This window comes from Falco peregrinus, chromosome W (assembly GCF_023634155.1).
Source record: "Falco peregrinus isolate bFalPer1 chromosome W, bFalPer1.pri, whole genome shotgun sequence".
Lineage (NCBI taxonomy): Eukaryota > Metazoa > Chordata > Aves > Falconiformes > Falconidae > Falco > Falco peregrinus.
Window position 1 is genome coordinate 17,794,196 of NC_073743.1, and position 25,882 is coordinate 17,820,077.

The 25,882-nt window shown below is 42.8% G+C and overlaps 1 protein-coding gene across 4 annotated transcripts in view; it reads left to right on the forward strand.

The window, feature by feature from the left end:
* LOC101920929 (SET-binding protein) overlaps positions 1 to 25,882 on the forward strand; it is a 271,629-nt gene that overhangs the window by 121,691 nt on the left and 124,056 nt on the right. The window lies entirely within an intron of this gene.

The following is a 25,882-nucleotide window of genomic DNA, read 5'->3' on the forward strand; positions in this document are numbered from 1 at the left end:
ATTTCCAAAAACCTCTTAAATGCATGACTCCATCTCATGCCTCATGTGTCCCGCTCCATTCTTTTACTCCCATCATCCTGAAGTCAGTGAAACTCAAGCACATGATTGAGTGCCATTTTCTGTTGGGATGAACTTTTTAATAAGTGCTCATTGTTTTGAGGGTTTTTTCCCCCTCAGATCAGGGCCTTATTTAGTTTCTCATTGAAAGACAATTCCACTTGCAATGATTTTGTTTATGATAATTCACTTGCACGTTCCCTTCCAGGAATTGTCATTGTCTTCCAAAAGGGCGGTTACTGCTGGTCCCCTTGCAGTGATAATTATAATCAGACCTGTCAGCCTTCACACAGTCTACGCTTATCACTTGCATTTTGGAGGATTTTTCCTGAAGCCTATTACCAGTACTGCTTCTTAGGGAAAAAATAGTTGTGATTTTTTCTGCTAATCTTTGATGGCTTTCAGCTTTGAAAGCATGGAGAGGAGCAAAATGACTGCCAGTTGCAGTTAAAGAAACTGTCTGTTGGTCCTGGCGTAGAGCTCTGCCTCTGGAGATCCAGGGTAGATAGTTTGGGAAATGCTGAGGGCTTTCATTTGATTGTGACGACTCTTCAGGTGTGCATGAGACACAAAACAGTGCTTTTTTCCAATGGTAATGCTCACAGAAGCTAGCTCTGCCAGCCTGCTAGACAAGAGCTTCAGGTGGCAGGTAGTTGTTGGCAGTGGTAACCTCTCTCCCTGCTGTTTTGGGCAGAGATCTGTGGGTTTGCCCATGTTGAACTGCTTGGACGCAGGATGGCCAGAGAAGTGGCTGTGGCTGGTGCTGGAGGTGATGGCTGGCATCCAGGGATGGGCATGGTAGCAGGACTGGTGGGCCCACTGCCACCGGCACATTGCAGTACAACAGAGACCAACTGGCCAATGTGGTGGTGTTGGGTAGGATGTGGTTCCGTATTTTATTCATCCCAGGATGTTTGAAAATTGTCCCCCCTAGTGTTATTCTCTGGGAAACACATCTCCCCATTTACTAGATTTCCTCCCGTTTTCACTCCATTATTCGTATTGATATACTAATAACCCTAATTTCTTTTAATTTTGCTTTTTGCTAACTTAAAGAAAAAAGAAGTAATTTTAACATTTCATTAATCTAGCTAAGCGATGTATCTTTTAGTCCCTCCTATGTTATCGCTATATACTTCGTAATGTACTCAGAGTTTTGGACTGCCTTGATTTTGGCAAATTTGAGGGTGGTCAACACTTTATAGATTTTGTAGAAAAGGCAATAGTGGGAGAGTGGGAACTCTCATGTTCTCCGGAGTTCTGTATTTACAATGTGCAGGGATGTAATTTGCCTTTGTTTTATTTAAATTCACTGGGAACTAGAGATTTATTTATCAGGTGTCACTCCCTGAAGGAAGATAAATGCCATATAGCAAAGACTTCATCTATTATACAAACAGATTTGAAGGCTTTGCTATTGCATTTCTCTGCCTGCTGCACAGAGCAAAAACGCCTTCGGCTGAACAGACAGAGTGATACTTAGCGGTAACATCTTATGACCTTTTGAACAGCTGAGATCTCAAACCATATTAGTGAACAGATTATGATGTGATGGAAAGAGCGCCAGGAATAGCCTTTTAATCATGAGATCCTTCCTGTGAATAACCTTCTTTGGTATATTCCGGTGGTTAATCACTCGGGCCAGGACAATCATTTGAAAACAGGGAAGTGAAATCCAAATACACTCAGGTTTGTCAACTACAGTAGGATATTACAGTTTACAGCTTCTCCCTATTATTCTCTTGCTCTCCATTTCTATCAAGGCTGTGGGTGACCTTGCAATATTTTCTGTCACTAATAACCCCATTTTGGCAGAAAGATCTACACAAAATGAACCCCGAGTCCTTGGACTGTAGGGGAGCTGCGGTCTCCAAATCAAAGGTACGCACATGGTGAATATGGGTGTCTGACTGCAAAGGGAAACATTCACATGGAAATGTCTGTCATTTCTGAGATAACAACAGTAATGCTTAAACCATTTTCAACCCTTTTTAGGAAAAAAAATGCAGGTTTTAAAAAAATGCACAGCCCTGATATTATTTCTCTTTTTTATGGAGCCAAACAGAAACAAGAACAAATTTTCCACTGATCTTACCTACCTACCTGTGCAGGATTAATCCTTAAACTTTGCTGTAGGTTTACATTAGCCTCCTTTTTATCTTAATGGTCAATATGAATCTTTATCCCTCTTGATAATGGGTCATAAAGGAATGAGCTTTAAGAAAGATAAGCATTCCTTCCTTAAAGAAACGAAACGTTCGTTGCTGCCTCTGCACATCGGTAACAGTTGTGCCAAAGTTTGATCTAGCTGCTGTGGTCATCTCTGCAAAGAAGGATGGACACATGTTTGTGAAGTTCAATGTAAATGCATTTGGGCTTACCTGAGCAGGTCGGCATGTCCAGGCAGCCCATCCTGGTTGTGGAGTATATAGCATAGCCCTGCACATGGTTAGCATGGGGGTAGCTGACTTGTACGTGTTTTGTTTGCTGTTGAAGCCAAACAAGCTGCTCATTTTCCCAATGGGAAGAAGAAGGGCTGGTGGTGTGTGAAGCCCAAACTGCTGTCAGTGTAGTGGGGTCTGGAGAACAGTAGCTGCCACAGCCCTATGGAAACTCTTTGAAAATGAGAAGGTTATGGAGGTGGAAGAAATACACAGCAGGACACTGTCATATCTTATCTCCCCCAGCCTCTTCAATCAGGTGCCTGCTGGACTTCCCACTCCTCCTACCTTTTACACTAGATCATAAGGTATTTGATTCTGTTGGCACGCAGTCATCTGACATCCTCCTGGCATTATAGCTTCCTGAGTTAAGGAGCCACTGTGCAATGTTGAGGCTGTGAGCCCACACAGTGCTTTCACCTGCCGCTGCCAAGGCCAGGGAGGTGTCCAGGTAGGATCCAGGAGAAGGCACCAGCTGCCTGACACAAGTCTCCACCATCTTTTCTTTGGGCAAACCAGGCACTGCAAAGGGTGGATGGCAGCCTTGATGCTGTCTGTTCACCAAGGAAGTGCCATTGCCAAAATACAGCTGGCTCACTATGATAAGGTGCTCCCTCCCAAGCTCCACCTGCAAACCACAAGTCTGTTGCTGCACAGGTGATGTCCATGGTTACAAGCATCATGAATAAAACCATTCAGAGGGATGGGTTCCTCTGAACAGCTCCCATCTGGGAGTGATAGCAGCTTTGAAACCTTTCCACTGAGAAGGCTTTGTGGTGTGTGTGTTGAAGAAGGTGTAGGTACGAAATGTTTCCTCTGCCTCCTTCCACTGCCTTGTAGTGCTTGTGTGCCTGTGGGGTATAGAAGGGTGCTCAGACTTGGGAAGCATCATACCAAGATCTTTCCTCTTGGTGTGGGTTTGCATTAATCCTGTTATGCCTTCTGCCGGATGGTCCCTGCCCTGATATAGTTAATTCTTCTCAAAGTAAAGAGCTTATGTTCAGTTTCTTGTAGCTCAGAGGGACCCATGAAAACAGACTTGCTTTGCCTTGGGCAGCTCAGCACAGAAGTTCCAATGGGACATTTTATGGTCCTCCAATTTAGCATGGTTAGAGCATAGGGCAAGCACTTGAGGCGGGATGCTTTTTTGGGGGTATGCAATTTAAACTTGGAAATGGTGAAGATGTAGTATCAGGCAGATGACAGTGGTGTGGGATGGGAAAAATAGGGCAGTGGTTTGTTTATGAAGTTAAGCTCCCCACATAAAACATCTTTGTCATTTTAAACACATAACATCTGATTCTTTGCAATTATTCTTAGATTGCAGACAGCAGCGATCTCCAGTTTCTCACTGAATAAGAGTGATTTCATGAATCAATAAAAGATTATTGTTATAACCAAATTTAGAGCCATACAATTCCCTTCTCCTGGCTGGAAAGAGATGATCTTGGGCAGGAAAAGAGGAAGAAGGACATATGTCATACTAATGTTTTAGGCTACATCTGTCTTAAGCTCTGGGACTGTTCATGGGAGTGTGACTGGGTATACTCAAACTACTAGACCAGTCCTTGGCACACTTTTGGTCCATGACAACTAGAAAGCTCGTAAATCGTCCCTCAGCATGGATCAGGGTTCATCCCAGTGAGCTGCTTGCATTTAGCTGCTGCGTTAGGGAAGTCAAGACATGGTTGTGAGCAGAAATAAAAAACATTCTGTGCCAGTTGGCCTCGATGTCTGGGAATATTTCTGAGCACATTTAGTTTACTAGTGGCTGAAGAAGCTCAGGCCCAACTAAGAAACTATTCCATCATCCTCAACTCCATTTGTCAGCAGTGGGATCGGGGAGCTGCTATCAGAGGCTGGTTCAGCCTCCCTTGATCCTGATAGCAGAGAAAAGGCTATATTATCCCAGAGAAAGGCTATGTGTAGCAGAGGTACATTTCCTGCATATTTACCAGTCACCTCCCCTGCCCCTACAAGCTCAGATAAAAAGACTGATAAGTCATCGATGTGCTCTTCCCTGCAACAGCAAGTTCCACCCATTATTTTTCCTCATAGAAAGTATTTCTTTCTCCTTCACCATAGGGAGGTTCATTTATCAATAGGTGACAGCTATAGGATTGGTGTTCTATGATTTCCTTTAAATGGTTTGGTGGTTGATAGTTAAACATGTTCATAGGAGACAAGTGTAAGCTTATATATAATAAAACAGCTCATGGATGGATATAACATTATGTCTTTCAAATATAAGTAAACACTTTGATAAAGTTTTATTTTGACTTCACCTTATCCAATTATATATATTTATATATGTTTGTATGTATATATACATGTGTGTGTATACTTTTTCATACTAAATCAAAAACCTAGGTGAAAAAACTTTGGCTCAACTACTGTAACCAAAGTGTAATATTTCATTATCTTTTCTTTCACTGAAATCTGTTCATGCACAAGATTATCTGATACATGTTTAAACATAAACAGTATTTTCCCTTCAAAAATAGCTCAAGTGTTTAGTCACAGTGAGGATGAAATTATCAATTGAATTTGGCCCATATTTTGAAACATGACCTTAATCTGCAGGTTTCAGTGAGGTATTTTCCCCAGGTATTTCAGTAAGTCAGATAAGTAAATTATATTTTTGACATGTTAAAGATGTTTCATTTTAGACAAAGGAAGTGATATCCCAGTTGTATCACTGAAACTCAATGCCCTGTGTTGCTTGTTAACAACTGCACATTTATTTTTTCAGTGCCCCAGTTTGCTATCAAGTATCAATGCACTGCTACAGACCAAATAATCGATAGTTCTGTCAGTTGAGTATGCCCTGGAAATACAATATTACTGTTAATATTGATCCACAAAGCTGAAATCAAGGCATAAAACTCTGCAGGCATTGCTTGCTAGCACCCTGGCTTTTACTTGCAGAGCAACCAGCTTGAAAATCGCTACAGCGTGCTATCCCCCAGGGACTAATGTTTTGTGCACATCCTCCTTCTGTGTATAATAATCAGCCTGAACATAAACACAAGGGTATCAGGGCACGTGCGACCTGCAGATGTGGTGCATATAGTTTCATTTCAGCTTTCTGTGGTTTCTGGGTGCAGCAAAACCAGCTGCAAAGAGCTCCAGTATCCATCACTAATGGGGCAGCACAGCAACCTGGCCAGCCACACTAACCCACATCTCAGTGTGCTCTTCTTCATGGGAAGGGTGAGACGGGCTGTGGATGGATGGCTTGAGACCTCCAGCACCCTTCTCCAAGCATCATGAGCAACATTGTTAGTGAAGGGTTGTGTGGTTTGCTTACAGAGGTGCCTTCAGGCACAAGTTATCAGTTGGGGGGGGTGGGGAAGTCCCACAGCATTGAGGTGTACTGGCAGCATCAAGAGCATCTCTTCTTTGCTCTCCTGCCACCTCCAGGCTGCCAGGTTGCCTTGGAAAAAAGAAAATGTGGTGCTCCCCATTCCCACATGTGCTTTCACACACACCCTTGTGAGTTTGGTGGTCTTTGCAATGAAGCTGTGAATGAACATTTGGCAGATTGTTTTTACAATTGTCAGTCTTCCCAGAAGCAGCCCAGAGTTTTCATTAACTAAGACATAGGCATGATTTCCTACAAGTTCTTTTCAGATTTTACTAGATTCAGATATATTAAATAGGTATTTTATGTATGAGCCACCAAAATTAGTTGTCACATTACTCTCCATATAGGAATATTACAGTTCTGGTCTCTTGTATTTGGGCAGCAGCTGCCCTATAGGATGCTCCTGGTTCTTTAATAAGAAAATAATGTGGACAAGAGCAGAGCATGATGTCAGTGAGGATATGTGAGGTGATGTGGGCATTTGGGAGAAGGGAATGGCTCTACCATGCCATCATGGTTGGGAAAAGGTGCATGACAGTAATGGAAGCATAAAAGCAGGAGCCTCAGATGGCTGGAAGGAGCTCATGACAGCCCCTGACAAGGTGAGGGAGGAAAATTTCTTTCCTTACACATGTCTCAGGAAGAGGGAATGAGGAGAAATAGTACCCTCTGCAGGAAGGTGGCCTCATCTCTGATTCAGTGTTGTCAGGACCTGCAGTGCTTGCAGATGGTATTGGGCACAAGGGTAATAAATAGCTCTTGAATAGGTATGAATGGAGCAGGCTGGTAGTAACGAAGACTCCTTTGCAGAAAGCCTACTGAAATCACCGTGAAGACAGAGGCTCCTTTTTCTTTGGGTCGCTCCTGTCATAGGATCCTTCCTTGCCATGTCATAGGAGGAGTGGCACCCCAGCCCATGTGGCTCCTGACATAAAGCCTTGTGTCACTCACTCAGCTAACATGGTCACACACTCAGCTGTCCCACAGGGTCTGAGAAACTTCCCACAGCATACAGAGGAACATGACGAACAGTGGCCAGGGTCTTCCCCTTGGAGAGAGGCACATGTTCTGCAAAGTATCTACCTTGGAATCTTTTTTGATGATATTAACAACTTAGTTCTATCTTCCAGGCAACCTTTAGCCACAACATCAGAGGCCTCCTTGCTCCCAAGGAGCAAATTTATCAGCCTTATCCTTCATCTGAGAGCTTCAGCTTATCTCCTGCATGGCAAGCCATTTAGCACCTAGGAGATGAAGCTCAAGACAATGTCTTGGCAAGTCTAGATGAGAAACAAGAGACATGTATTCTCTCTCACTGGGAGGTTTAACACACTCCAAGTAGTCTGAGTTGCCAGGGACCAATGTAATATGAGGCTATTTATCTACTGGTTTTTCCTAAGACCCAACTTCATATCAAAAATTACATTTCTACACTCTTTCAGAGAGCAGAAATGGAAATTCAGACACTCAGCCAAGAGCAGGTATGGCTTAGGGTTGCTCAGGGTTGCTACTTTGCAAGAATATGGAGTCAGAGCTGAATTTCTCATCGGTTGTGGCTGTGTACTATCAACAAAAGGAAGTGATGCCATGGTTGCACACTCTTCAAAACACTCCTCCCTCCAGCAGTATCACCTCTTCTCTGTACAGCCTCAGCAGCTTACTTCAGCTGCTTCAACTGAAACCACAAATGATGTCATTATATTTATTTTTTTCCCATAGGATGGTGAGTGAATGGCCATTTCTGCCCTTATCTCCTCTTTTAAATAAAATGCTCTAAAATGCCATCATTGAAATTCAGAGGTCATTGGTGACCTTAAATCATCTCCAATTGCCTTGGATGAAACCCAAATGAAATAAAAATCAATATGAGAGTCAAGAGGCCAAGAAACTAAAATTGTGTCCAACACAAGCAGCTTACTGGTTTCAGAGTGTTTCTGGCAACCATCTGCTTGTTTGAATTTGAGGATGTGATGCTTTTAAAAGTCAGAGAAAAAAACATGATCAACCACGGCCTTCAGATATTTTACTTGATAACAGGATTCTCTTTTTTGTGCCCATATTCTTACAGCCTCAAGAATATCCTTTTTTGCAATCATACTGTCCACAGGTTTGTGGTGCTGAAACACTATTATGTGTAATTCTCTAAAAAAAATTTTTGAAGCCTCAAAACATTTTCTCCTCACCCCTCTTCACGAATGAGCAACAGAATGTGTTATTACAACTCAGTAGCCACTCATTTACATGGTTAATGATTGGCCCTTTTTAACTAAAAAAATATATTCTTTTCATGCTACTCCTATTTCAACTCTGTCATCTCAGCCTTGTCCTGTGTAACAAGGAAACTGATCCTTTTATGGATGGTGTTAACAGAGACACCAGGGACCGAATCACCTTTTATTCTCAAAAGGTGGTCAGGATCAAAGCACCAAGAGACGGAAGCTGGAGAGAGAAACTTGAACTCCCAGTGTATCTGTCCTACGAACAAGGAAAGACATTACAGATTCCCTCACTGCCAACATGACCCCTATAATCAGCAGTGTGCCCACAGTTAAGAAGATATTGTGGCAGTCCATAAAAAATCCCTGTTGGAGTTGGAGTATCATAAAGCAAATATTATTGGTTTTGTCCCGAGGACTGTATGACATTAAAAAGGTAAAAGTGGCAGTCGAAGGGTTGGCCAGGGCAGGTGGGCAGCAGTGGGAAAAGGTCACAGTGCCCATTAGCACACCCAGCTGTGACCGGGGTAGGTGCATTGCAGCAGAGGTTTGCAAGAAGGCTGTGGATGCATAACAAGAGCCTTTCCTTTGCAGGAGAGTCAGCCTTGGAGAAGAGATGAAGGTGTATTAGCAGAAATTGTTTACCCTCACTTGACACTTGCTTAGGGAAAACATTTTCTGGGTTGTTTTTTTAATAAGGCATTCATAAACTAATGAAAGCTACATTTTTGTCAATTATAATGGACTTTATTAAGTTCTGGACATTTACCACATCACAATGTTTATCGGCAAGGCAATATTTCCCTCGGCTTTATAAAAGGGAACACTGCAGCAAATTTAAGTCACTTACAGCACTCAGTGTCAGGATTTTAATGGTACCCACATTACCTTGACTTTTTATAGCTTCATCTTGCTTTATGTAACAATACTTAGCTTTTACATCATGCTTTTCACACATAAATCTCAGCATCTCACAAGGCAGGGCAAGATGTTATGCCCATTTCAGAGAACAGAAAAAACACTAAGTGAGGTGATTTGGTCATGGCACAGAGCAGCAGGGCTGGGAGCAGACCTCAACCTTCTTAAACCCCATCCTGGGAGTGCACTGCATCTCCAACAGGAAGATGTACCCCTTTGTAGAGAGAGGGTCATGCTGGGTGTGAATCAAAGGCTTGCACCAAACTGGGGTGAAGGAAGCAGGCATCTCCCTGTTGGCTTCTTGTGGCACTAGATTACTTTTCTCAGAGTCAAGCACTCCGAAGTGGTCACTGGAAGGGAAAACATTCAGCTTGGTAGATAAAACAAATGGCATAAGGCTGCCCGTGTTTTCCTTCCATTTTTATTGCTGGCCATAGCCTGTTAACTCTTTTAAGTGGGATTTTCCATAAGTCCTGTTTGGTGTGAAGGAATGAAGAGCTGACCTCCCCTATGTTGAAATTACCTATTTTTCATCCCCTGGTCTCAAGTTTGCTTTTAAGGAAGATGGGTTTGGTCTTCTGAAGCTCTGTAGGACTCACCAAGTTCTCTGCCACTGTCTGGCATAACAGCAGCAACTCAGAAGACAAAGATGTGAGGGTCAGACTAATTCCCTGCAAAAGCTAACTGTGGCACTGTCACCCATAATTAGCTGGTTGTTTGGGGTGGAAAGGTGCCTGCTTGTTTAAAATGAGCCTATTCCCCAGCCCCGTGCTTCTGGAGGGGGTCCTTAATACCCTGGAGCAGGGGCTTAATCCTGAAGCTGTCCTTCTGGTCTGAGTCACTAACCTGTGATGTTCCCAAATTCCTTTGATGTGTTACAGATGGCCATACTGGCCAGCCTTACTGCAGACTTTGAGGGGCCATAATTTGGTCCAGCCACACAATGCCGGGTGTTGAAGGGCCACCACGTCCCTTCAGATCCTCTGGCATGTCCTTTGCCATTACATGCCAGACCACTTCACAAGAAGGGTTTGTGTTCAGTCGTGTCATAGATTCCCCCCCCCCCCCCCCCGAAAAACATGGGAACCTGTATCCAGCAGCTCTAGAAATCTCTGGGAGCCATGCTGCCAAACACCCTCTCCCTTTGGCATTGAGAGCATCCAAACATGGAGCTGCCTTTGATTTGCAATGATGGAGAATATTATGGATGAGCATCTCTGGGCTCCTTCCTCCTTGGAAAGGAGCTGTAAACTTAAATGGATCATATCCCAGTGAAATCAGTCAATGATTGAATCAGGCAGGTTCAGAAATCTTCCCACTGCTTCCAGGGAGATGTACTAAAAAATGACTTTCTGATAATTAAGGAGCCATCCCTCCACACAGCTGCAGAGCTACTGCCACCACAGTGTTTCACATCAAGGCAGCTTAGTTATACCTCCTCTGGTCTGCTGAGATCTGTAAGTGCACAATGGCATCCTTCCTCCACAGCCTTGTCTGCCCTACAGACATGCCTCTTAGTCAAAGAAAGAGGCTTTTGCTTCTAGAATGGGATATCCTCTGAAGGGTAGATCAATAGGCTAAGACTAGACCCAAGGAGCAGAGGTAAAACCAGAACTGAACCTGTGTCTCAGCACCAAGACAAGCGGCTCTTTCTGATGAAAGCTTAAAGAAGTGCCATTCCCCAATTTCATATGTCTCAAAAACCTGGCTGCTCTCTGCAGATTAATGCTTTTGTGAGGCTTTTAAGGGGAAAAAGACTCAGAAGCCTCCAGCTGAAGTTTCCCTGTCCATGCAGGCCTGACCCACAGGGGTTCAGGTTGGATTTCTGGAACAGGGCTCAAATCAGGATGAGGATGCTTTGACTAGAGAGTCCAGCCAGTTGAAGGAGAAGTGTTTCCTGAGCACATGGACTCAGCCATTACTAACTTTTCATCAAATAGTGCAAGAAATATGCCAGACTGTGCTCACACAAGTATTTGTGTGTGAGAAGGCAATTTTGCCTGCACAGAGACTGAAGCGCCAAACCCACCCTTTGGTTACATCACAACATGCAATTTCCATACTTGCATTTAACTCTCAATATTTTAGGTGCTGCAAGCACAGAGCTGTTTGGTAGTGCTGGAGTTGAGCACATGAAAAACCTGAAGGAACAGAGATTGAAGTGACTTGACTTCCTATATCAGACCCTTTCTCTCCACATTTCTCCTGCGCTGCTTAGTTTGTGCAAAGCTTCATCCCTCATCTCACAGAGATCCAAGGAAGCACATCCAAAAGTTCCTGTCTGTAGATACAGGCCTAATACGCTCCAGAAGGAAAAAAAAGAGCAATCTGCTACATGAGAACCAAGCCAATTAAATGTCCAAGTATTATTCCTAAGGCAAACATGGGCAACACCAGAAATTTTCTATCAGCTGTAATAACAATTACTTCACCAATTGCCAATTCCACCATGATTTGTTGAATACAGTCATGCTTCTGCCTCTTGCCTAGGCAAATAGAAGCTCTACAAATGAACAGTCAGCATAAAGAAAGCCTCTCTTTCACCTCATGACTTCTTTTCCCTGGGCCCAGCTCAGAGCCCAGGATAGCCCTCCTCTCTCTTCTGTGCTTGCTTCCAGCCAGGACAGGGTATCACTAAAGGGTGATGAGTTTCTTGGGAGCAAAAGATGCTACTGTTCTCAGTGACTCTGTGAATACAAAGATGATCCTTCCTGTCACAGCACTGCCAAAACTAGCCAGCTGCAACAAGGCTTTTACCATTACATACCAGGTTAAATCCAATAAGTAGTTACCATGCCTTGCCCTAGCACAGCTACCAATCCCCCACAAGGTTTCAAAGACTCATCTACTGTCTGTGTTGTTTCTTCATCCCCTTCAGGCCAGCCCACCCTGCTTCTTACCTCTGCTGCATTGGGGTTTTCTTTCTCCAGGATCCTCTTCCAGCCAGCCTCTCCTCATCCAGGCCACTGCTGCTACTGCCACCTTGCTTCTTCATTCAGTACTCCCTCATCCTGCATTTTTCACCCCTTTCAAACCCCTCTCTCTTCTACTCCTCAGTGCTATTTAACTACTTAGCAGGAACCAGCCACAGCTGCACCTTATCCACATCAGCCAACCCACCGCCCCTGAAGCCAGCCCACAGCTGTATGTTATCAATGTTAATTAACCTGCCTTCATTCCTCTATAATCCCTCTACACCTTCCTTTCCCCTTCTGCCACTGAGTTTAAAAAACAAAGAATCCTCCCAAGAAGCCAAGTAGTTTCTCAAGGAGTTAGGATCTGCTGGGGGTGATGGCTCTGAAAATGATTGCTTTTTGTCTCATGGAGAGAAAGAGGGACCATGTGTCTCTCCAGATAGCAAAGGCACACAAGGACACATGCACACTCAAAGCAACTCTCCCTGGAAAGTTAGCAGGAGTTTTTCAAGACTGTTTACATTCAAGTCCATGGAAATTAATGGGCGTCTCCATAGCCACTTTGCACAAGAGCTATGATTTTTCTCCTGCTAATTGGGGAAGAGGGCTAACCATGGGCATTTAAGGAGTCTATCTGCCTGTCTGACAACTTGAATGCAAACTGCTGTGATATCTTCCAGAGATTTTAAAAGCTGGTTGAATTCCCTTCCCTTGCCACTCAGGTCTGGGCTGGGCAAAGTCGGATGACATTTCCTTTGTCCTCCTACATGAGACCCCCAGGGGTGGCTTCATCTCTCAGATGTGTAATGTCTTCCCCTCCCTTTCATCCTCCCGTAGCAGTGACTGCCTTCTCTAGAGCCCCAGCGATGGTGCATTTTCACGTAGCAGTCTTGCTCCCAGCCACCTCGTGGTTTTGGCGGCCTGCACTTAGCTTTGCCTCCCAGCTTGTCTTCACAGCCAGCTCCTGGGTGCAGGCACCTGGACAGCACTGCAAGCAGGGTGCAATAGCAAAGTCATGATAGCGCCCTCCTGACCAACACAGGGCTGTGAGTATGCACTGACAAACTTACATAGCTCAAGCAGGGCTTTCTCATGTACCTGGTTTACCCTCGCCTTTTGATCCCAGGCATCTGGTGGGATAACTGCACATCCTCACCAGGGTGCAGCAGGACTTGTTTCTAGCCATCCCTGGAGCAGGCAAAGGAGCTCCCAGAAACATGATCTACCACATGAAGTATCAGCTAGAGGTGAGGCTATCGACTCTTCATACCCTGCTATCGGTTTCAGCATTACAGCTGACAAATGTATGTATGTGACACACTTTGCTGCTCACAGCCTTCCTTGTCACCAGGAACTGTAAGACACTCTGGATGTGTTTTCAGCCATTGCAGTTCATATTGGCCACAAATAGACACAAAGCAGACGAGCTGCTGGCTCACGTCAGAGAACTGTGGCAAAGGGAATTTGCAGGGGAACTGTTTAGTAACCCTAAATTGGGAAAATTAAAGCAGACTTTGGCTTTAGGACATGACCATACTGTGATGCAGTTCCTTTTTCCAGTGGTGTCACTGCAATGGACCTGATTCCCCATTGCCTGGCAGTTTATGCAGTCCTCCAAATCACTACAAAATGTGAGTGGATCTGAAATCTCCCCTTACACAGTCCAGTAGTAACATTTTTCATCCACTTTGTATTCACTGCAGCACAGCTGCCATGGACACCAGCTGCAAGCCTTGTTTTCTTTGTGGGAAACCAAGACACAATGAAAAATAATTTTTCCAAGTCACAAACCTACTTTGTGACCAAGTTAAAAATAGATGAGAACATCTCCTACCTCCTGTCTTACCTGCAGGACAGCCTCGCATTCAAAGGCAGTTTGTGTGAGAGCATTTGTTGAACAGCTAGCAATTCAGCTGTGGCGAAGTCCATACCATATTCAGTTAACCGTCAGCTAAAACAAACATCTTTAATATCATGAGGCTAGCCAAAGATTTTCCTTTTCAGAAAGCAGGAAAATCAAGGTCAGTTAAAATTGGTATCAATGTCACTGGTCTTTTTCTTTATTCCTCTCCATCCTCTATATACATGCGGAGTAGTATTGAGGGATCACAACATACTAATTGTGTATGTGTTGCAATATAATCACTCATCTGGAGATTTAAAATGGCAAAGGGATTCTAAAGCTAGAGGCAGCTCAGTTGATATGGTTGGCTTGGTGTTTATTTTAGGAAAGGACCCATTATCTCGCCGTGTTGGAGTGCTGCCCTCAGAGCCCCGGCACTTCATGCCCTGGTCAAAGGCAGACAGGTCTTCCTTCTGGTGTTTAATCTGACTTTTTTTATAGGATCATCTGCTGGTTAATAGCAGTGTACAGCAAAATAAATAAAGCCAAATTTTTCATCAGCCTCATTAGGGTAACTTCACTGTTGGGTTACTAAGTCACATCCAGCAGGTTCCTGTCGGCACACATTTTCTATGACAGCACAGGGGACGCCAAGCAGTGGTATTTAATGCAGGTCTTGTGTCGAGTTCTGCAGACTTTGGTTACGTTAATCTCTAGGAGACTTTGGAGATATTTCTTCTTTGGTCTAAACCAGCAGAGTATAGTTTTGCTTAAAAAGGAAGGGAGGATACAGGTTGATATGATGGGAGACAGCACATAGCAGAGAACAGGCCATAGAAGATGTGCTGTCTAACCCCAGCTAGTGTCCTGCAGACATTGCTGCATGCGTATATCTCCATCCATAAAATGGGAAGATTAGTAATTCTCTATCTTGCAGAGAGTTAAGAAGCTAAATTAATTACTGTTTGTTAAGCTAATTGAGATTCCCAGATGAGTACTGTTTGGAACATTCTAATTCTTTTTATTATTATTTCCACGGAGATTTGGCTCCATGTAATTAGTTTGCTGTATCTGCAAACAGGTATGTTCTCTCAAGCTGTTTGGAGGCATTCCTCATGGGACTGACCCGTGCAGAGCTGTGTGGCATGAGGAAGCATGGGCAGTCAGGGCTGAGCCATCCTCCAGCTTCTCTACCTCACCCCAAACCTGCACCCTTCTCCTTGCATGGTGTGCTCTTCAGAAAGTCCCAGTGAAGCGAACAGAAATGGTTTAAGGAAACCAACTCTATTACAAATTTATGCACCTTTATAAATTATTATAGTAAATTATACTTATGTGTGTGCAGTGGAATAAAGCCCAGAGGTGGATTATGTCCAATTCAGGAAGGTAAAAGGTTTTCCAACAGTATTTAAGTGTCTCGAAGTTTGGCCATCAGATTACATTGTGTTTAATGTTATATAAATTCTCATGCGATGTGTACCAGTAACATATTGTTTTAGTTTATGCTCACAAGTGTTGTTAGGCTCAGTAAATTCTGAGTTAACTCAATATTTTCAAAAAAGGCAATAAAAGATGCAGTTGTCATTACTGAAGATTCACTTGTCAAATACCTCTCCCACTTAAAAGTAGCACAACAGTAGTAGAACAAAAAACCTACTAAAATGGTGCTGGGTTTAAAACAAAACAGTCCTTTAAGATTAAGTAAGAGCTATAGGAAGTATATTGTTTTATTTATGCATGTGGAACTCTATTCATTATTTCCTGAGTCTGGTTTGGTGTGTTTTGCTATTCTTTTCCATTCATAAATACACAATAATTGACATTGATACATTCAAAGGAGTGAGTTTTAAGGGTCTTGAAATATCAGCAGCTTTTCTGGAGGTTTCATCTGAGAGAAGCTAAGTCAGTATGAGCTGAAAATCTTGGGAAAGCAGAGAAAAATAATCAAGTCAACATGTCAAAAAAGGCTGTGCAACTTGGACTGGAGTTGTGCTTGTTTACTTTTCTTGAGTGAAAATCTTGGAGGAGATAGGCTTGGTGCTGGGAAAATGGTATTAATCTAGCTGAGGTAGTTTGTGGCACTTCTATTCACTTACCAAGTCAGTGAAATGCTCAATCTGATCCTGTGTCAAATATAGTCCATTTTAATGTTGGGATTTTTGTGTTCCTGTAATCCTGAAACACTCCTTCAAAATCCATATTTGCCAAGGCAAATATATTTGGCCTAAAGGTAACTGGGAGATTAATTTTATACATCTCTGAATGAATTAGAGGCTATACTCCATTTTTAAGGACACGTTCATGGACTCGGAGACACCTGAATGTCTTCAAAGATCTGTCATCATGTCTATGACAGACTGAAATGAGCATTGACATTGGTGTCTCCTTCAGTAGGAAATGTGTGCTTAGAGAGAGGGAGTTAATATAATAAATAGTTATTTAATCTTCTCTGTGTCCAGCTTGAACTTGCAAATAATAGAAGCACAGCCAGGGTGTTTTTGCTTGCTAAGTGTTTCACTGGCTTTCCCCACATTAGCTAATATACCACTGGAAAGAACTGAAATTTTAGACCTGCATTTGCAGGATTCCTCAGCGTTGCTATCAGCAACCTCCCAAACTGATCCATTCAGTTGTTCCTTTGATGTGCAATTAAACGCAGGAAAAAATAGCTTTGTGTAATGTATAAATAGAAGAGAGATAAAGGTGGTGTTGAAGTTGCTTGCTGATAGCTTGGCATCTGAAAGTTAAAGGTGCATGCCACTACCTCTGCTTAAGAATGAGTTCTGAAAAATGTCTGCTCCTGCCCAAATTCCAGCCCCCTGACAATTAGCACTTTATTTACCTTGCAGCTACTTTCGTTCAGTTGGAAAGCAAAAACAAAAAAAGGTCTATGAGACTGACTTGATTTGTCTTCCCAGCAAAAATGAATTTTTTGTTAGGAGAAAATGATGGCTGCTCTCAAAGACAGTGCCTTTATCAGATTGTTTTTCTCTTTATCTCTATAAACATAGCATTCTTGCAGGAAGCCATTAGGTTTATCCATTCTTATTGATGAATAGCTGGCATGTGAAATACAGACCTTTTGCAACATGCAAAAGGTCAGAGTATGTGGCATGTTCTTTGAGCATCAGGGATAAGGCAGCCAGGCACATTTTGATTAACCTGACAAAAGGATGAGATAATCCAAGTGGAAGCTACAGCATTTGAATGAACTTCAGCTGTTAATGTCTGCCGAATCTGAAGGCCTGACTGATCTCCTGCCAGTGTTACATTCACGTAACTCCATGGCCCAAGTGGAGCTATCATGCTTTACATCAGCGGGAAATTCCATTTCACCTGGAAGAATCAAAAATAGATGGTGCCAAAGGGTGAGGAAAGCCATTCAAATTCAGGCCTATGAGGAGACATATAGAAAAGAAAACAGGGAAGGCAAGGGGTGCAGTTTTCACCCTACTATTAACTGTCTCAAGAAAGTGGGCATCTAGTCCCAGCTGGATTTCCAGCCTGCCCATACAACTGAAACAGAGCTCTATTTGAGGAAAGCCATGGATGCTAGGCATCCTAACCATCCTTATCACTCCCATCTCTGTACTATCTGAATGACGTTTGTGCAGAGGTTGAATCAGGCCAATGTAAAACTGGACGGGGCCTCTTGGGTTGTCATATCCAGCTCACAGTGAGTGTGTCCCCCGTGTCTTGTAATCCTCTCAACATAAATCTATTAAATTCCATCTTAACCTTCATTCGGTCGGTTGTCCCCACTGCTTCTTCCAGTCTATACCCTAAATTTATTCATACCCTCTTCTCTCATGCTCTCAGTGTGCAAATGAGGCTAAGCAGCTTTCTCACCTCCCTGTTATTAAGTCTCTGATATATCAGTAGACAGAAAACATCTCTGTCTTGTTGGACTCACAGAAGCCAGGAGAGTTTTTCCTCTCTTTAGAGGAGCCCAGTGAGCCCAAGTAATCCCACTGAATTGCTAAAGGACATTTTGAAACTCAAAGCATCCTCCCTGATAATGTGAGAACAAAATTGTAGAAAAGTGTGCTTTGCAAAGCCAGCTCTCCTTATTTTTTTTGCATATGTGCAATGATTTTGTAATAAGATTTTGCCACACATGATTTTGCGGCTGCCACAGTAAAAAAGTGTGACAAAATCTGCTTGCTTAGTTTTGTGGCTTCTCAGATGTAGATAAAAGTAGGTGTCACCATCACAACAATAACCTGAGATCAGGAGGTTGTTATCTCTGGTGATAGAGAATGGGGAGAGGCAGGGATTGGGGCTGAACTCATTTCTAGATACATATGCAAAGCAGTAATAAATGAGCTACAGTTTATTACGGGGAGAGCATCAGATCTTCCAGCTGCTCTATTAGGACTTCAGGCCAGGATATTTAATTATGCCCTGGCCTCCTCCTTTAAGCAGATTATCACAGTGACACACTGACTGCTGTGCCCTGCCAGCACCCTCGGGCTTTGCTCTTTCTTTGCTAGTGGTGGCCCTGCTGTCCATGGAGGGAGGAGGCTGGGGCTGAGAGGAGGGATTGCTACAGGCATAGGAGTCTCTGGGTTTTGTCTTAGATTAAAATATTAACTAAAATAAAATATAAAAATCTGTGTTTATCAGAATGGTTGTTCTTATTATTATTATAGCTGTTGTTTTTGTTTTTGTTATTGTTATAGTTATTATTGTTGTTATTATTATTTAACACACCTGAGATAAACAGGGAGTCTTCCAATAATGAAAACCAAGGCAAGCACGGAGAAGGGCTGTTTCAGTGGCTGGACTCCTTTCTTCCTACTAATTTGTCCATCTGTGCATGGCAGAGAGCAGAGACATGGCACGGGTCACTCCCCTCCACCCCTGTGCTCCCATGCACACTACTGGATCAGAGCCCACTCATGCCGGGGGACATATCTGTGCTCCCTCCCACATCTCCTCTTCAAACATCCTCCAGAGCAACAAACCCACAAGCTGAAGGCTCTGGTACATCCTTGCAGGCTGTGATGTTACCTTCCCAGATTGTCTTTGCTGGGTGCAGCTCGTTGAGTAAAAAACTCCTCTGGCTACAGAAAAGCCCTTGGTCTGTGCTGCTGGAGGTGAGCCATCTCCCCAGGGCTCCCTTTCCAGAGTGTTTATTTTGTCTTGCCACAAGCTTGCCAATTCCTCTGTGCAGTGAATTTCACTTTCTTCTACTATTTGAGAGGGGATGATTGTCCTCACAGGGCTTTAAAGAGCCATGTAAGCATTGGGGTCATGGCTGATAATACAACTATTACAAGGACAAATGCAGCAAGAGCACAAGAAAGGCATGGGTATGTGGTTTCCTAGCAAGGACTGGTGAATATTATTTAGGGTTTTTTTGTATTTCTACCAGAAAAATTGTGGAAAAAAAGTATAGCGTTGCCCAAATAAATGGTTCATACTTTGGGATTAAATTCACCCAATAACTTTGGCTCCAAAACTGAAGATATAAACTGGAAAAAAAACCATGAAATGCTGCTATTTTGCAAGAGAATGTTTTAAATTTTCTTACTGAAAAGCATACTTTATATTGAGGGAGATGGGGAGGGGAGGAAGCGTGAAGGAGAAAACGTAAATGAGACAGTAAAAAGAATTGGATATTTTTTTCATCCAGAATGAGAAAATACACTTCCTGGGCAATTTTATGTAGATTTTTTTTCCCAAAAAAGTATATTGCTCCTTCAGCTCTTTACCTAGGTTCTGTCCCTAGTTCCAGTCCTGAATTGATGTGTGACCTGCAGCAAGTGACACCTTCCCTGTGACTTGGTTCACCCTGCTGCAAACCTAGGGGTTTTAATGGGCTTCGTTCATTAAACTTGCCCAGCTGCTTCCCAAGCTTGAGGTGAGGGCGGCACTATGTACACACAATGTCTGGATAGAAACTGTCAGTCCTGTCCGCTTTAATGAAACTTTTCTCCCAGAGAGGACAGCAGCATGTATCCCATCTGCTACTGTCATATGTATGGAGCTTGCCATATATACTGCAAAATATTCCTAGAGGTGCATTCCTTCCATCAGTTTTATGTCAGCTCTCTTCTGATGATAGCAAAATTTTGTTCACTTAATGCAAGTTTATGGCAAAAATAGGTGAAGAATTTTGGAAAATACAAGGCAGTTACTTTGCATCAATGATAGACCTCTATTTTATGCTGGTGCTTATGATACGGTGCTTCAGCCAGGCAAGCAATGAAGTCATTGCCCCTGTAGAAGGAGCAACACGAGATGGGCTGTTTGGGTATGAAATAGGTACTGGAGTCTATCACAGCAATGTAAAGCAGCAGTCATACATCACAATATGACATAATTGTTCATCATCTTCTGCCAGCTTAGCTGTGATTAAGGTGTTAGCAAGTTTTTCAATTGTCAGATCATAAAACTGATCATCAGATTTGCACTAAAATGTGCAAACCTTTGAAAAGAGGCCAGGCTTTCAGGCTGAGCCAGCACTGAAATATTTGCCTTCAAGTTGAGGAACTCCCTCAACTGGAGAGAGATGATGTGCAAGCAACACCCTCGTGCCCCACATGTCCTTACTCTGCTCACTGTATCCATGCTGTGTCCACATGAACATCAGCATGTCCTCTGTGCTCCTCTTGATCCAGCCGTATTTCAACTGAGCCCTGTGATGGCATCTTACCACAGCAAGACAGGGATACACTTAGGGTTGTTCAGGTTTCCTAGCCGTTCCTTAGTGTTGTTACTTTAGCCCAAAATGTAATGACAATGGTTATAATGGGGTTAGATAACTAACCCTTAAGAAAACAATGGTTACTTGAACTAACAAGCATGAGGAAAAGAAAGTGAACTGAGGAGCATGACCCAGAATGGGAGAGTGAATAGCAGATGCCTTTGCAGCAGCATTTCTCTGTTGCTTGCAATGAAAGAACACTTAGGCATTTGGAGAGTAAGCCAAGACCTGCTCTGGTCAAGGGAGCCCCAAGGTGTTTGATTTACAATCAGCTAAAAATGCTGCAAAACTCTGAAGGAGTATTTATAGCTTGCTTTTCCCCTGTCTGCTTGCTGGCACATATGAAATTACAAGGGAAGGGTTTGGGTTGTTACTGTGGTTTTATACATTTACAGTTGTTCCATGCACCATTTTTGACATTTTATGGATCCCTAAAGATCCACAGGCCACCCCTTGAGAAACAACGGCCTGGAAAGACAAGGTGGAAAATTTGTACTTCATGTGCCATTGGAGTTCCTTGATAGTAGAGGAAAACTGGGTGGAGGAAAAACATGGACTTTGATTTCGTTGCAAAAAGAGCCATCTTATTGCAATAACAAAGCTTTCTTTTCAAACAAAACCAGACAAGTCTGAAGCTGTTGCGCAGTGAGTACGCTGTGCTCACAGGGGAAAGCGTCATGTGCTGCAAATGCACTCAGCTCCCTTCCAGGCAAAGACTGTACAGCCAACAGGTTCGAGACAACTTCCAACACGAGCAGTTGTACAGACTTGTCCATCATTCCTCAGTCTCCCCAGAGAAGGGGAGGCAGTGAGGTGCAAGGATGCAGCATAAGCAAGGTGGCCCTTTCCCTGCCTTTTTCTTTCCTTCGGGAGAATGGATTCATTGAATGTAGTAAATGTGTTGGTAAAAGCGTCCTGCTTGGCACCACGCAGCCGTTCCTCCTGGCAAAGCTTGGTTCTCTGAACACCTTGTGGCTACTGTGTTGTGTTACCCTCACACCTCCCATGGAGAAGGCAATCCCTGGATCACTCCAGCAAGGTGGTTTTGGTGAGGCTGGGTTACAGGCTGGCCACACAGCTGAGGAATGCAGGTATTTGGGACTCCCCTGGAAAGACCCTGCTAAAAGATCTCCGGGGTGTACTGTACTAAGCATAAACCTACCACCCCCAGGGTTTGGAAGAGAGGAAATTCTTTCCAGGATTATAGGATTAAGAAGCTGAAAAGTGATTCAAATTCTTCATTAATTTGGGGGGGGGGGGGGGGGGGGAAGAGAGACATGACAGGAAGCTCTTCAATGCATGCATCACTCAATGTGTTTTCCTTGTAATTAAGGGGAATTATTGAAAAATATTTGAGGGGATTAAATGCTCAAAGTATATGTGTTGATCAAATAACACAAGAGTCTGCATTCTTCTGAGTAATCAGTGGAGTGGCTTGAATGGGGAGGTTCAAAAGAGCACAGTTATTGTGAAAGTGCTGTTGTTGTCGTGTTGTCGTATTCACCATACTGTACGGCAGATGGACAGGCCCAAAGGTTTCCCAGCAGGGAAACTTTGCCATAGCTGAAAAAACAAGGGTTTGGAGTTTATATGTGGGTATTTCTACACCAATTGTTAAAATTTCAGGCAGGCTTTTCTTCCTTTTTTGCCCGCACCCCAACCTGAATGCAGAAAGAGATTGTCGCAGTCTCCTGAGTCTTCTTTGGGACTGAAATTCTTTTCTCTTTCATCCAAGCAAAATAGGAAAGGAAAAACCTGTGGATAAGAAAGGTGTTTTAAGAACTGAGCCCAGGACATAAGAAATGGGAGGGACTCCTACTCTAAACAGGGAATTGTACTCACCAATATTCTTCCCTCTAAGCCATTAGTTAAGATGTCATTATCTCCTAGACACCTGGTGTCTAGAATAGCCAATGTGTCCTGCAGTTCGTGACACGGCACCATGACCACTTCAGTGCTTTGTGAGTGATTACCCATGTATGTGACAGAAATTGTTCTTTTTCCAGAGGTTTTCACTTTATTCTGGCTTTTCCTTTGGGTGTTTCAGTGCTGGCAGTGGGCACAAACAGCATCATCTACTGGAGAAAGAGCCAGAGGGCATTTGAAGATCGTGAGGCTATGGGATTTTTTATCATTTTGCATCAAACTGCTGGGAATTACATTTCCCTGCATTACCAATGTCCTGTTTTCAGTGGGCTTAGAGGAGGAAAGCTCCTGACTTTAGATAAAACTTGGCCCCAAGGTTGTACCTCCATCTTTGCTCCTGCTCTGCTGTACAGCCTGCAGGCAAAACACCTTACCTGGTTAGCTCCCTTTGCATTTTACAAATGAGCAGATTAATGGCACCCCCTTCCATTCCTGGGTTTAATTGCTGGTCAAAAAGTGGTTTGAGGTCTTCATATGAATGATGCCATATAATTTCACAGAGAGAGATGATATTTATTCCTCTTTTATTGGCTCTTTAGAAAGAGGTTCTTACAAAGCTGAGGGAAAAGATTACCTCTCCTCTCCTCTCATGGACTGGGTAAGTCTAGTCTTCTAAGTTAGGTGCAAGAAATCACATTCTCACTTACTAAGAATATAGGGTCACAGCAGTACCAAAGGTATGGCCATCTGGGGAGTGAAGCATAAGTCTGGTACTGATACATGTCACTGTTAGAGGATACTGTCTCTCTAGAGCTACGTATGACAGATGTCTTATCAGACCAAGCTCAAGAGGTCACTGCATTCATCCTCCTGAAGTCAGGACCAGCTCTACCTCAAGCTATTCAACCCAGGTTCATCTAATTTGTTCTTATGCACGACCAGTGACAATGAGTCCTTCAGGTGTCCTGCAACAACATGCAATTATCCTTACCATTTACTTCTTTCTTTTAATGTTTCATCTCTATTTCCTTCACCCCAGTTTAATTACATTACTTCTTAGACTAACCACAGCAAACAGTACCACATCAGTTCCTTTCTCTATGCTTTGCCCACTTACATTAAATCAGTCTGAAATTTGATCTAGCCAGGAAATGAATCAATTTCAGACATCCCATTATCCTCGTGCTTTGGCCTTGCCAGAAATGTCCAAATTAGGATGACTGTTTCCTAACCAGTCACTTCATTCCTTTTTAGGCACTTAAAAGTAAACTTTCTTACAGAAAACCTTAGCACACTGAGTACCCAAATTGAAGTTAATGGATGCTCTGAGAGCAAGTCCTGTTTATTTTGGCACCTCTCTGCACAAGTAAAACTGTGATTATAGGTATCTGTATAAGAAAGTGAGTACAGAAGGACTATACTTTTTTCTTTTTAAAAAATATTTTTCTGTTATTTTAAACTACTTTGGCACATCAACCATACATCTTCTCACTTCCTCCTTCTAAAAGCTAACCAGACAGCACACGCCAGCACCAAAATTTCCCACTGATCATTTGTTTATCATTCAGTCACCTCAAGCATGTAGTGGAAATTTTGAACTGACCCCGGGGGGTGGTATTTGTTAATAACTGAAAGTGTGATTTGATCAAGTTCCCATTTAAAAAAATCATAATCCAGTCTACGTTGCATGGTGCTATGCAGTATCAGGAGGGTGCTGAAAGTTAGCAGAGCTAAGTACAAAATGGGCTTTGGAGTCCTGTATCTGATGTCTTGGAGGTTAATGGAGTAGGAATTTTTCTAACCTTACAATTGTGGTTAATAAAATAATGGATGAGGAATGGGTGAAAGAGGTTTGTTTTTTTAAAAATTTTTTATTTATTTTATTTTTATTTTATTTTGGCTCTGCAGAAGTGCTTAAGCAAACACAGTCTCCTGATCCTGAAAACATCAGTTCCCTTGGAAAAATGGTTTGGGATGGTTTTGAAGAACTTTAGTGAAAAAATACACTGGTGAAAAAATAAGCTGTCAGAGAGTAAATATTTAACTTTTCCATTTGTTTTCTTCTTTGCATGGAGTGTAGATGACAAACCTAATTCATAGCTGCTAATGTTGTAGTTAATGTCAACAGAGCTATAGTTGGAAAGGAAATTACCTGGACTGTCATGATTTCACATCCTTTTTTAAATTTCTTCTCCTGGACAGATTGGTTTTGCATGATGATAGACACTGAAACAGACTGACTTGCCAGGCAACTCAGAGTGTCATACAATAAAATGCAAGTTATGGAGTTCTGTATACAAAGAAATTACCCATGGAAAGTACCCTCCACAATGAGTAAAACAGAGCAAAACCTACAACCAGAAGTTAAAGCCAGACAAGTACAAGTTACAATAGAGGGGAAAATGTTAAACAGATTAAACCAAGTTTGTTCCTGGGGATTTGCTGCCTTGGGACATGATAAGAAGTTTTTGCAGAATATGTGATGTGTTTAATCTTTACTGGAGCTGATGCAGAGTTATCAGGGTAATTGTCTGGTCCGTGATGTACAGGCAGTAAGGTTAGATGAAATCTATCTCGCTTACTTTTGATCTGTGGTCAACAGAGGGACTCGTTTCAGGAACCTCTCAACCTCAGTTTGGCCAATGCAAACTGGTGTCCTAATGCGCACTGCCCTACACCTTGGAGTACTGGCACTACAGAAAATACACTCGCTGTGCAAATACAATGCCAGGTTTTCACTGTTCTTTTGCATGAGGGTGAGGCAGTGGTGAATTATGCCAGGCTGTAAAGTCTATGTGAAAACCGTTAGGAGAAGGCTGCTTTAATCAATGAGACTTATCATGAGAATAAGTGTTAGGCTTGGTAGTCAGTAGTAACAGGGTTAGCACCTTAGAGAGCAACTCATTGTAGAATGCCAAGAAAAGGGAAAGTGATTAACTTGAGTTTCCAAGGGAAAATGAGCAGTCCACAAGTTCAGCACTAGATCCTCTGTAGTCATGCTAAGAGTCTTTGTTTCTCTTTCCTTCAGCAGTGGGAGCAAACTCCCTGCTTGGATATGTATCTTCCTTATTGCTAAATCCATTTGCATTGGGAATTGCTGGAATGTAGAGGAAACCCAGTGATCTGAGCAGGAGAGAGACCCAGGATGTCCTGAGTTCTCCTGCTAAGGCTTGGCAAAAGAATTGGCTCCTGTAATTTCCTCTTCTCCCTGCAAAGAGGTTTGTTGGGGTCTGCAGCAGGTCTGCAGATGAGTTAGTTGACTTTGAAGACTTAGTTGTGTACCTTTAAGACAGCCACAAAAATGTCAAGCATGTAAACAGGATGTGAAAACCTGGAACTTAGAACTGCAGCATATGGGCACCTACAGCAACAGCAAATAGCAAGCAAGAAGAAGACAGAAGGCCTATCAGCATCTGACACGTACTATCTAAGAAATATATATTAAAAATGTAAAAACAATAAAGAGCCATTTTGGCCATTTTTGTCTGAACCCAGCCACACAGATATAGTGTTTTTGAGTCCGTCTCGACTTGAGTCACCACAGAGG